The sequence below is a fragment of the Hemiscyllium ocellatum genome, unplaced genomic scaffold, assembly GCF_020745735.1.
Source record: "Hemiscyllium ocellatum isolate sHemOce1 unplaced genomic scaffold, sHemOce1.pat.X.cur. scaffold_2179_pat_ctg1, whole genome shotgun sequence".
NCBI classification, from domain to species: domain Eukaryota; kingdom Metazoa; phylum Chordata; class Chondrichthyes; order Orectolobiformes; family Hemiscylliidae; genus Hemiscyllium; species Hemiscyllium ocellatum.
Window position 1 is genome coordinate 19,641 of NW_026867998.1, and position 12,293 is coordinate 31,933.

At 48.8% G+C, this 12,293-nt stretch overlaps 8 non-coding genes across 8 annotated transcripts; all 8 read right to left on the minus strand.

Moving 5' to 3' along the window:
- Window positions 1-1,657: 1,657 nt before the first annotated feature.
- trnac-gca (transfer RNA cysteine (anticodon GCA)) lies at window positions 1,658-1,729 on the minus strand. Its single transcript has one exon. It is a non-coding gene; the product is annotated as a tRNA-Cys (tRNA).
- A 1,541-nt stretch (window positions 1,730-3,270) lies between these two features.
- trnac-gca (transfer RNA cysteine (anticodon GCA)) lies at window positions 3,271-3,342 on the minus strand. Its single transcript has one exon. It is a non-coding gene; the product is annotated as a tRNA-Cys (tRNA).
- A 471-nt stretch (window positions 3,343-3,813) lies between these two features.
- Window positions 3,814-3,885, minus strand: trnac-gca (transfer RNA cysteine (anticodon GCA)). The gene has a single exon. It is a non-coding gene; the product is annotated as a tRNA-Cys (tRNA).
- A 2,616-nt stretch (window positions 3,886-6,501) lies between these two features.
- On the minus strand, window positions 6,502-6,573 carry trnac-gca (transfer RNA cysteine (anticodon GCA)). The gene has a single exon. It is a non-coding gene; the product is annotated as a tRNA-Cys (tRNA).
- Window positions 6,574-8,641: 2,068 nt separating this feature from the next.
- trnac-gca (transfer RNA cysteine (anticodon GCA)) lies at window positions 8,642-8,713 on the minus strand. The gene has a single exon. It is a non-coding gene; the product is annotated as a tRNA-Cys (tRNA).
- A 1,008-nt stretch (window positions 8,714-9,721) lies between these two features.
- On the minus strand, window positions 9,722-9,793 carry trnac-gca (transfer RNA cysteine (anticodon GCA)). Its single transcript has one exon. It is a non-coding gene; the product is annotated as a tRNA-Cys (tRNA).
- Window positions 9,794-10,257: 464 nt separating this feature from the next.
- On the minus strand, window positions 10,258-10,329 carry trnac-gca (transfer RNA cysteine (anticodon GCA)). Its single transcript has one exon. It is a non-coding gene; the product is annotated as a tRNA-Cys (tRNA).
- Window positions 10,330-11,870: 1,541 nt separating this feature from the next.
- On the minus strand, window positions 11,871-11,942 carry trnac-gca (transfer RNA cysteine (anticodon GCA)). Its single transcript has one exon. It is a non-coding gene; the product is annotated as a tRNA-Cys (tRNA).
- Between the last annotated feature and the right edge of the window lie 351 nt (window positions 11,943-12,293).

A 12,293-nucleotide genomic window follows, 5' to 3' on the forward strand; every position in this document is an offset into this window, starting at 1 on the left:
AGAGGGGTGAACGGCAGATCCTCGATGCACTGCTCACGTGTAAAGGTGACACCCAGATTTAAACTGGGGACCTCTTGATTTGCAGTCAAATGCTCTACCACTGAGCTACACCCCCCCATGGGCCCAACGCACTGCATGTTCACACTTTGCACATACTACAGTGACAATTGTCTTAAACACCTCTCTTGTCTGCGCCTTTCAACAGTTTACGTGCAGCAGAGATGTTTTGTATGTGAAACCTATTTCCAAAATGACTGTCTGACTTCAATAGCATTTGCATCGGCAATGGAAATGGCTGAGTGGGAGAGTTTAAATGGATGTAAGTTATTGCGCAAATGCCCTCCGAACTGACATCAGCTCTGAACGAATGCACGTGCAAGGCTTTCAAGCTCTCGTTTCGGCACTGCAGTGCTACATTGCAACATCTCACGAGGCAACACGGATCTTCGTGTCCTTCAGCTGTTCATCACAGAAGGAACTTTGCCGTGGTCGTTGAATGCGGGAAGAAAACACCCCTTCCAAGGTGTTCCCTGTGCAGAGGGGTAAACGGCAGATCCTCGATGCACTGCTCACGTGTAAAGGGGGCACCCAGATTTGAACTGAGGACCTCTTGATCTGCAGTCAAATGCTCTACCACTGAGCTACACCCCCCATGTGCCCAACGCACTGCATGTTCACACTTTCCACATACTACAGTGACAATTGTCTAAAACACCTCTCTTGTCTGCGCCTTTCAACAGTTTACGTGCAGCAGAGATGTTTTGTATGTGAAACCTATTTCCAAAATGACTGTCTGACTTCAATAGCATTTGCATCGGCAATGGAAATGGCTGAGTGGCAGAGTTTAATTGGACGTAAGTTATTGCGCAAATGCCCTCCGAACCGACATCAGCTCTGAACGAATGCACATGCAAGGCTTTCAAGCTCTCGTTTCGGCACTGCAGTGCTACATTGCAACATCGCAACATCTCACGAGGCAACACGGATCTTCGTGTCCTTCAGCTGTTCATCACAGAAGGAACTTTGCCGTGGTCGTTGAATGCGGGAAGAAAACACCCCTTCCAAGGAGTTCCCGGTGCAGAGGGGTAAACGGCAGATCCTCGATGCACTGCTCACGTGTAAAGGGGGCACCTAGACTTGAACTGGAGATCTCGTGATCTGCAGTCAAATGCTCTTCCACTGAGCTACACCCCCCAGTTGGGGAACGCACTGCATGTTCACACTTTCCACATACTACAGTGACAAATGTCTAAAACACCTCTCTTGTCTGCGCCTTTCAACAGTTTACGTGCAGCAGAGATGTTTTGTATGTGAAACCTATTTCCAAAATGACTGTCTGACTTCAATAGCATTTGCATCGGCAATGGAAATGGCTGAGTGGCAGAGTTTAAATGGACGTAAGTTATTGTGCAAATGCGCTCCGAACTGACATCAGCTCGGAACGAATGCACATGCAAGGCTTTCAAGCTCTCGTTTCGGCACTGCAGTGCTACATTGCAACATCTCACGAGGCAACACGGATTTTCGTGTCCTTCAGCTGTTCATCACAGAAGGAACTTTGCCGTGGTCGTTGAATGCGTGAAGAAAACACCCCTTCCAAGGAGTTCCCGTTGCAGAGGGGTGAACGGCAGATCCTCGATGCACTGCTCACGTGTAAAGGGGGCACCCAGATTTGAACTGGGGACCTCTTGATCTGCAGTCAAATGCTCTACCACTGAGCTACACCCCCCATGGGCCCAACGCACTGCATGTTCACACTTTGCACATACTACAGTGACAATTGTCTAAAACACCTCTCTTGTCTGCGCCTTTCAACAGTTTACGTGCAGCAGAGATGTTTTGTATGTGAAACCTATTTCCAAAATGACTGTCTGACTTCAATAGCATTTGCATCGGCAATGGAAATGGCTGAGTGGCAGAGTTTAAATGGACGTAAGTTATTGCGCAAATGCCCTCCGAACTGACATCAGCTCTGAACGAATGCACATGCAAGGCTTTCAAGCTCTGGTTTCGGCACTGCCGTGCTCCATTGCAACATCTCACGACGCAACACGGATCTTCGAGTCCTTCAGCTGTTCATCACAGAAGGAACTTTGCCGTGGTCGTTGAATGCGGGAAGAAAACACCCCTTCCCAGGTGTTCCCTGTGCAGAGGGGTAAACGGCAGATCCTCGATGCACTGCTCACGTGTAAAGGGGGCACCCAGATTTGAACTGAGGACCTCTTGATCTGCAGTCAAATGCTCTACCACTGAGCTACACCCCCCATGTGCCCAACGCACTGCATGTTCACACTTTCCACATACTACAGTGACAATTGTCTAAAACACCTCTCTTGTCTGCGCCTTTCAACAGTTTACGTGCAGCAGAGATGTTTTGTATGTGAAACCTATTTCCAAAATGACTGTCTGACTTCAATAGCATTTGCATCGGCAATGGAAATGGCTGAGTGGCAGAGTTTAATTGGACGTAAGTTATTGCGCAAATGCCCTCCGAACCGACATCAGCTCTGAACGAATGCACATGCAAGGCTTTCAAGCTCTCGTTTCGGCACTGCAGTGCTACATTGCAACATCGCAACATCTCACGAGGCAACACGGATCTTCGTGTCCTTCAGCTGTTCATCACAGAAGGAACTTTGCCGTGGTCGTTGAATGCGGGAAGAAAACACCCCTTCCAAGGAGTTCCCGGTGCAGAGGGGTAAACGGCAGATCCTCGATGCACTGCTCACGTGTAAAGGGGGCACCTAGACTTGAACTGGAGATCTCGTGATCTGCAGTCAAATGCTCTTCCACTGAGCTACACCCCCCAGTTGGGGAACGCACTGCATGTTCACACTTTCCACATACTACAGTGACAAATGTCTAAAACACCTCTCTTGTCTGCGCCTTTCAACAGTTTACGTGCAGCAGAGATGTTTTGTATGTGAAACCTATTTCCAAAATGACTGTCTGACTTCAATAGCATTTGCATCGGCAATGGAAATGGCTGAGTGGCAGAGTTTAAATGGACGTAAGTTATTGCGCAAATGCCCTCCGAACTGACATCAGCTCTGAACGAATGCACATGCAAGGCTTTCAAGCTCTGGTTTCGGCACTGCCGTGCTCCATTGCAACATCTCACGACGCAACACGGATCTTCGAGTCCTTCAGCTGTTCATCACAGAAGGAACTTTGCCGTGGTCGTTGAATGCGGGAAGAAAACACCCCTTCCCAGGTGTTCCCTGTGCAGAGGGGTAAACGGCAGATCCTCGATGCACTGCTCACGTGTAAAGGGGGCACCCAGATTTGAACTGGGGACCTCTTGATCTGCAGTCAAATGCTCTACCACTGAGCTACACCCCCCAGGCGGAAAACACGTTGCATGCTCACACTTTCCACATACTACAGTGACAATTGTCTAAAACACCTCTCTTGTCTGCGCCTTTCAACAGTTTACGTGCAGCAGAGATGTTTTGTATGTGAAACCTATTTCCAAAATGACTGTCTGACTTCAATAGCATTTGCATCGGCAATGGAAATGGCTGAGTGGCAGAGTTTAATTGGACCTAAGTTATTGCGCAAATGCCCTCCGAACTGACATCAGCTCTGAACGAATGCACATGCAAGGCTTTCAAGCTCTCGTTTCGGCACTGCAGTGCTACATTGCAACATCGCAACATCTCACGAGGCAACACGGATCTTCGTGTCCTTCAGCTGTTCATCACAGAAGGAACTTTGCCGTGGTCGTTGAATGCGGGAAGAAAACACCCCTTCCAAGGAGTTCCCGGTGCAGAGGGGTGAACGGCAGATCCTCGATGCACTGCTCACGTGTAAAGGGGGCACCCAGATTTGAACTGGGGACCTCTTGATCTGCAGTCAAATGCTCTACCACTGAGCTACACCCCCCCATGCGCCCAACGCTCTGCATGTTCACACTTTCCACATACTACAGTGACAATTGTCTAAAACACCTCTCTTGTCGGCGCCTTTCAACAGTTTACGTGCAGCAGAGATGTTTTGTATGTGAAACCTATTTCCAAAATGACTGTCTGACTTCAATAGCATTTGCATCGGCAATGGAAATGGCTGAGTGGCAGAGTTTAAATGGACGTAAGTTATTGCGCAAATGCCCTCCGAACTGACATCAGCTCTGAACGAATGCACATGCAAGGCTTTCAAGCTCTCGTTTCGGCACTGCAGTGCTACATTGCAACATCTCACGAGGCAACACGGATCTTCGTGTCCTTCAGCTGTTCATCACAGAAGGAACTTTGCCGTGGTCGTTGAATGCGGGAAGAAAACACCCCTTCCAAGGAGTTCCCGGTGCAGAGGGGTGAACGGCAGATCCTCGGTGCACTGCTCACGTGTAAAGGGGGCACCCAGATTTAAACTGGGGACTTCTTGATTTGCAGTCAAATGCTCTACCACTGAGCTACACCCCCCCATGGGCCCAACGCACTGCATGTTCACACTTTGCACATACTACAGTGACAATTGTCTTAAACACCTCTCTTGTCTGCGCCTTTCAACAGTTTACGTGCAGCAGAGATGTTTTGTATGTGAAACCTATTTCCAATATGACTGTCTGACTTCAATAGCATTTGCATCGGCAATGGAAATGGCTGAGTGGCAGAGTTTAATTGGACGTAAGTTATTGCGCAAATGCCCTACGAACTGACATCAGCTCTGAACGAATGCACATGCAAGGCTTTCAAGCTCTCGTTTCGGCACTGCAGTGCTACATCGCAACATCTCACGAGGCAACACGGATCTTCGTGTCCTTCAGCTGTTCATCACAGAAGGAACTTTGCCGTGGTCGTTGAATGCGGGAAGAAAACACCCCTTCCACAGAGTTCCCGGTGCAGAGGGGTGAACGGCAGATCCTCGATGCACTGCTCATGGGCAAAGGGGGAACCCAGATTTGAACTGGGGACCTCTTGATCTGCAGTCAAATGCTCTACCACTGAGCAACACCCCCCAAGTGCCCAAGGCACGGCATGTTCACACTTTCCACATACTACAGTGACAATTGTCTAAAACACCTCTCTTGTCTGCGCGTTCCAACAGTTTACGTGCAGCAGAGATGTTTTGTATGTGAAACCTATTTCCAAAATGACTGTCTGACTTCAATAGCATTTGCATCGGCAATGGAAATGGCTGAGTGGCAGAGTTTAATTGGACCTAAGTTATTGCGCAAATGCCCTCCGAACTGACATCAGCTCTGAACGAATGCACATGCAAGGCTTTCAAGCTCTCGTTTCGGCACTGCAGTGCTACATTGCAACATCGCAACATCTCACGAGGCAACACGGATCTTCGTGTCCTTCAGCTGTTCATCACAGAAGGAACTTTGCCGTGGTCGTTGAATGCGGGAAGAAAACACCCCTTCCAAGGAGTTCCCGGTGCAGAGGGGTGAACGGCAGATCCTCGATGCACTGCTCACGTGTAAAGGTGACACCCAGATTTAAACTGGGGACCTCTTGATCTGCAGTCAAATGCTCTACCACTGAGCTACACCCCCCCATGGGCCCAACGCACTGCATGTTCACACTTTGCACATACTACAGTGACAATTGTCTTAAACACCTCTCTTGTCTGCGCCTTTCAACAGTTTACGTGCAGCAGAGATGTTTTGTATGTGAAACCTATTTCCAAAATGACTGTCTGACTTCAATAGCATTTGCATCGGCAATGGAAATGGCTGAGTGGCAGAGTTTAAATGGATGTAAGTTATTGCGCAAATGCCCTCCGAACTGACATCAGCTCTGAACGAATGCACGTGCAAGGCTTTCAAGCTCTCGTTTCGGCACTGCAGTGCTACATTGCAACATCTCACGAGGCAACACGGATCTTCGTGTCCTTCAGCTGTTCATCACAGAAGGAACTTTGCCGTGGTCGTTGAATGCGGGAAGAAAACACCCCTTCCAAGGTGTTCCCTGTGCAGAGGGGTAAACGGCAGATCCTCGATGCACTGCTCACGTGTAAAGGGGGCACCCAGATTTGAACTGAGGACCTCTTGATCTGCAGTCAAATGCTCTACCACTTGGCTACACCCCCCCCATGTGCCCAACGCACTGCATGTTCACACTTTCCACATACTACAGTGACAATTGTCTAAAACACCTCTCTTGTCTGCGCCTTTCAACAGTTTACGTGCAGCAGAGATGTTTTGTATGTGAAACCTATTTCCAAAATGACTGTCTGACTTCAATAGCATTTGCATCGGCAATGGAAATGGCTGAGTGGCAGAGTTTAATTGGACGTAAGTTATTGCGCAAATGCCCTACGAACTGACATCAGCTCTGAACGAATGCACATGCAAGGCTTTCAAGCTCTCGTTTCGGCACTGCAGTGCTACATTGCAACATCTCACGAGGCAACACGGATCTTCGTGTCCTTCAGCTGTTCATCACAGAAGGAACTTTGCCGTGGTCGTTGAATGCGGGAAGAAAACACCCCTTCCAAGGAGTTCCCGGTGCAGAGGGGCGAACGGCAGATCCTCGATGCACTGCTCACGTGTAAAGGGGGCACCCAGATTTGAACTGGGGACCTCTTGATCTGCAGTCAAATGCTCTACCACTGAGCTACACCCCCCAGGTGCCCAACGCACTGCATGTTCACACTTTCCACATACTACAGTGACAATTGTCTAAAACACCTCTCTTGTCTGCGCGTTCCAACAGTTTACGTGCAGCAGAGATGTTTTGTATGTGAAACCTATTTCCAAAATGACTGTCTGACTTCAATAGCATTTGCATCGGCAATGGAAATGGCTGAGTGGCAGAGTTTAAATGGACGTAAGTTATTGCGCAAATGCCCGCCGAACTGACATCAGCTCTGAACGAATGCACATGCTAGGCTTTCAAGCTCTCGTTTCGGCACTGCAGTGCTGCATTGCAACATCTCACGAGGCAACACGGATCTTCGTGTCCTTCAGCTGTTCATCACAGAAGGAACTTTGCCGTGGTCGTTGAATGCGGGAAGAAAACACACCTTCCAAGGAGTTCCCGGTGCAGAGGGGTGAACGGCAGATCCTCGATGCACTGCTCACGTGTAAAGGGGGCACCTAGACTTGAACTGGAGATCTCTTGATCTGCAATCAAATGCTCTACCACTGAGCTACACCCCCAAGGCGGAAAACACGTTGCATGCTCACACTTTCCACATACTACAGTGACAATTGTCTAAAACACCTCTCTTGTCTGCGCCTTTCAACAGTTTACGTGCAGCAGAGATGTTTTGTATGTGAAACCTATTTCCAAAATGACTGTCTGACTTCAATAGCATTTGCATCGGCAATGGAAATGGCTGAGTGGCAGAGTTTAATTGGACCTAAGTTATTGCGCAAATGCCCTCCGAACTGACATCAGCTCTGAACGAATGCACATGCAAGGCTTTCAAGCTCTCGTTTCGGCACTGCAGTGCTACATTGCAACATCTCACGAGGCAACACGGATCTTCGTGTCCTTCAGCTGTTCATCACAGAAGGAACTTTGCCGTGGTCGTTGAATGCGGGAAGAAAACACCCCTTCCAAGGAGTTCCCGGTGCAGAGGGGTGAACGGCAGATCCTCGATGCACTGCTCACGTGTAAAGGTGACACCCAGATTTAAACTGGGGACCTCTTGATTTGCAGTCAAATGCTCTACCACTGAGCTACACCCCCCATGTGCCCAACGCACTGCATGTTCACACTTTCCACATACTACAGTGACAATTGTCTAAAACACCTCTCTTGTCTGCGCCTTTCAACAGTTTACGTGCAGCAGAGATGTTTTGTATGTGAAACCTATTTCCAAAATGACTGTCTGACTTCAATAGCATTTGCATCGGCAATGGAAATGGCTGAGTGGCAGAGTTTAAATGGATGTAAGTTATTGCGCAAATGCCCTCTGAACTGACATCAGCTCTGAACGAATGCACGTGCAAGGCTTTCAAGCTCTCGTTTCGGCACTGCAGTGCTACATTGCAACATCTCACGACGCAACACGGATCTTCGTGTCCTTCAGCTGTTCATCACAGAAGGAACTTTGCCGTGGTCGTTGAATGCGGGAAGAAAACACCCCTTCCAAGGTGTTCCCTGTGCAGAGGGGTAAACGGCAGATCCTCGATGCACTGCTCACGTGTAAAGGGGGCACCCAGATTTGAACTGAGGACCTCTTGATCTGCAGTCAAATGCTCTACCACTGAGCTACACCCCCCATGTGCCCAACGCACTGCATGTTCACACTTTCCACATACTACAGTGACAATTGTCTAAAACACCTCTCTTGTCTGCGCCTTTCAACAGTTTACGTGCAGCAGAGATGTTTTGTATGTGAAACCTATTTCCAAAATGACTGTCTGACTTCAATAGCATTTGCATCGGCAATGGAAATGGCTGAGTGGCAGAGTTTAAATGGACGTAAGTTATTGTGCAAATGCGCTCCGAACTGACATCAGCTCGGAACGAATGCACATGCAAGGCTTTCAAGCTCTCGTTTCGGCACTGCCATGCTACATTGCAACATCTCACGAGGCAACACGGATCTTCGTGTCCTTCAGCTGTTCATCACAGAAGGAACTTTGCCGGGGTCGTTGAATGCGGGAAGAAAACACCCCTTCCCAGGTGTTCCCTGTGCAGAGGGGTAAACGGCAGATCCTCGATGCACTGCTCACGTGTAAAGGGGGCACCCAGATTTGAACTGGGGACCTCTTGATCTGCAGTCAAATGCTCTACCACTGAGCTACACCCCCCCATGTGCCCAATGCACTGCATGTTCACACTTTCCACATACTACAGTGACAATTGTCTAAAACACCTCTCTTGTCTGCGCCTTTCAACAGTTTACGTGCAGCAGAGATGTTTTGTATGTGAAACCTATTTCCAAAATGACTGTCTGACTTGAATAGCATTTGCATCGGCAATGGAAATGGCTGAGTGGCAGAGTTTAATTGGACGTAAGTTATTGCGCAAATGCCCTCCGAACTGACATCAGCTCTGAACGAATGCACATGCAAGGCTTTCAAGCTCTCGTTTCGGCACTGCAGTGCTACATCGCAACATCTCACGAGGCAACACGGATCTTCGTGTCCTTCAGCTGTTCATCACAGAAGGAACTTTGCCGTGGTCGTTGAATGCGGGAAGAAAACACCCCTTCCAAGGTGTTCCCTGTGCAGAGGGGTAAACGGCAGATCCTCGATGCACTGCTCACGTGTAAAGGGGGCACCCAGATTTGAATTAAGGACCTCTTGATCTGCAGTCAAATGCTCTACCACTGAGCTACACCCCCCCATGTGCCCAACGCACTGCATGTTCACACTTTCCACATACTACAGTGACAATTGTCTAAAACACCTCTCTTGTCTGCGCCTTTCAACAGTTTACGTGCAGCAGAGATGTTTTGTATGTGAAACCTATTTCCAAAATGACTGTCTGACTTCAATAGCATTTGCATCGGCAATGGAAATGGCTGAGTGGCAGAGTTTAATTGGACGTAAGTTATTGCGCAAATGCCCTCCGAACTGACATCAGCTCTGAACGAAAGCACATGCAAGGCTTTCAAGCTCTCGTTTCGGCACTGCAGTGCTACATTGCAACATCGCAACATCTCACGAGGCAACACGGATCTTCGTGTCCTTCAGCTGTTCATCACAGAAGGAACTTTGCCGTGGTCGTTGAATGCGGGAAGAAAACACCCCTTCCAAGGTGTTCCCTGTGCAGAGGGGTGAACGGCAGATCCTCGATGCACTGCTCACGTGTAAAGGGGGCACCCAGATTTGAACTGGGGACCTCTTGATCTGCAGTCAAATGCTCTACCACTGAGCTACACCCCCCCATGTGCCCAACGCACTGCATGTTCACACTTTCCACATACTACAGTGACAATTGTCTAAAACACCTCTCTTGTCTGTGCCTTTCAACAGTTTACGTGCAGCAGAGATGTTTTGTATGTGAAACCTATTTCCAAAATGACTGTCTGACTTCAATAGCATTTGCATCGGCAATGGAAATGGCTGAGTGGCAGAGTTTAATTGGACGTAAGTTATTGCGCAAATGCCCTACGAACTGACATCAGCTCTGAACGAATGCACATGCAAGGCTTTCAAGCTCTCGTTTCGGCACTGCAGTGCTACATTGCAACATCTCACGAGGCAACACGGATCTTCGTGTCCTTCAGCTGTTCATCACAGAAGGAACTTTGCCGTGGTCGTTGAATGCGGGAAGAAAACACCCCTTCCACAGAGTTCCCGGTGCAGAGGGGCGAACGGCAAATCCTCGATGCACTGCTCACGGGCAAAGGGGGCACCCAGATTTGAACTGGGGACCTCTTGATCTGCAGTCAAATGCTCTACCACTGAGCTACACCCCCCAGGTGCCCAACGCACTGCATGTTCACACTTTCCACATACTACAGTGACAATTGTCTAAAACACCTCTCTTGTCTGCGCCTTTCAACAGTTTACGTGCAGCAGAGATGTTTTGTATGTGAAACCTATTTCCAAAATGACTGTCTGACTTCAATAGCATTTGCATCGGCAATGGAAATGGCTGAGTGGCAGAGTTTAATTGGACCTAAGTTATTGCGCAAATGCCCTCCGAACTGACATCAGCTCTGAACGAATGCACATGCAAGGCTTTCAAGCTCTCGTTTCGGCACTGCAGTGCTACATTGCAACATTGCAACATCTCACGAGGCAACACGGATCTTCGTGTCCTTCAGCTGTTCATCACAGAAGGAACTTTGCCGTGGTCGTTGAATGCGGGAAGAAAACACCCCTTCCACAGAGTTCCCGGTGCAGAGGGGTGAACGGCAGATCCTCGATGCACTGCTCATGGGCAAAGGGGGAACCCAGATTTGAACTGGGGACCTCTTGATCTGCAGTCAAATGCTCTACCACTGAGCTACACCCCCCATGTGCCCAACGCACTGCATGTTCACACTTTCCACATACTACAGTGACAATTGTCTAAAACACCTCTCTTGTCTGCGCCTTTCAACAGTTTACGTGCAGCAGAGATGTTTTCTATGTGAAACCTATTTCCAAAATGACTGTCTGACTTCAATAGCATTTGCATCGGCAATGGAAATGGCTGAGTGGCAGAGTTTAAATGGACGTAAGTTATTGCGCAAATGCCCTCCGAACTGACATCAGCTCTGAACGAATGCACATGCAAGGCTTTCAAGCTCTCGTTTAGGCACTGCAGTGCTACATTGCAACATCTCACGAGGCAACACGGATCTTCGTGTCCTTCAGCTGTTCATCACAGAAGGAACTTTGCCGTGGTCGTTGAATGCGGGAAGAAAACACCCCTTCCAAGGTGTTCCCTGTGCAGAGGGGTAAACGGCAGATCCTCGATGCACTGCTCACGTGTAAAGGGGGCACCCAGATTTGAACTGGGGACCTCTTGATCTGCAGTCAAATGCTCTACCACTAAGCTACACCCCCCAGTTGGGGAACGCACTGCATGTTCACACTTTCCACATACTACAGTGACAATTGTCTAAAACACCTCTCTTGTCTGCGCCTTTCAACAGTTTACGTGCAGCAGAGATGTTTTGTATGTGAAACCTATTTCCAAAATGACTGTCTGACTTCAATAGCATTTGCATCGGCAATGGAAATGGCTGAGTGGCAGAGTTTAATTGGACGTAAGTTATTGCGCAAATGCCCTACGAACTGACATCAGCTCTGAACGAATGCACATGCAAGGCTTTCAAGCTCTCGTTTCGGCACTGCAGTGCTACATTGCAACATCTCACGAGGCAACACGGATCTTCGTGTCCTTCAGCTGTTCATCACAGAAGGAACTTTGCCGTGGTCGTTGAATGCGGGAAGAAAACACCCCTTCCAAGGAGTTCCCGGTGCAGAGGGGCGAACGGCAGATCCTCGATGCACTGCTCACGTGTAAAGGGGGCACCCAGATTTGAACTGGGGACCTCTTGATCTGCAGTCAAATGCTCTACCACTGAGCTACACCCCCCAGGTGCCCAACGCACTGCATGTTCACACTTTCCACATACTACAGTGACAATTGTCTAAAACACCTCTCTTGTCTGCGCCTTTCAACAGTTTACGTGCAGCAGAGATGTTTTGTATGTGAAACCTATTTCCAAAATGACTGTCTGACTTCAATAGCATTTGCATCGGCAATGGAAATGGCTGAGTGGCAGAGTTTAATTGGACCTAAGTTATTGCGCAAATGCCCTCCGAACTGACATCAGCTCTGAACGAATGCACATGCAAGGCTTTCAAGGTCTCGTTTCGGCACTGCAGTGCTACATTGCAACATCGCAACATCTCACGAGGCAACACGGATCTTCGTGTCCTTCAG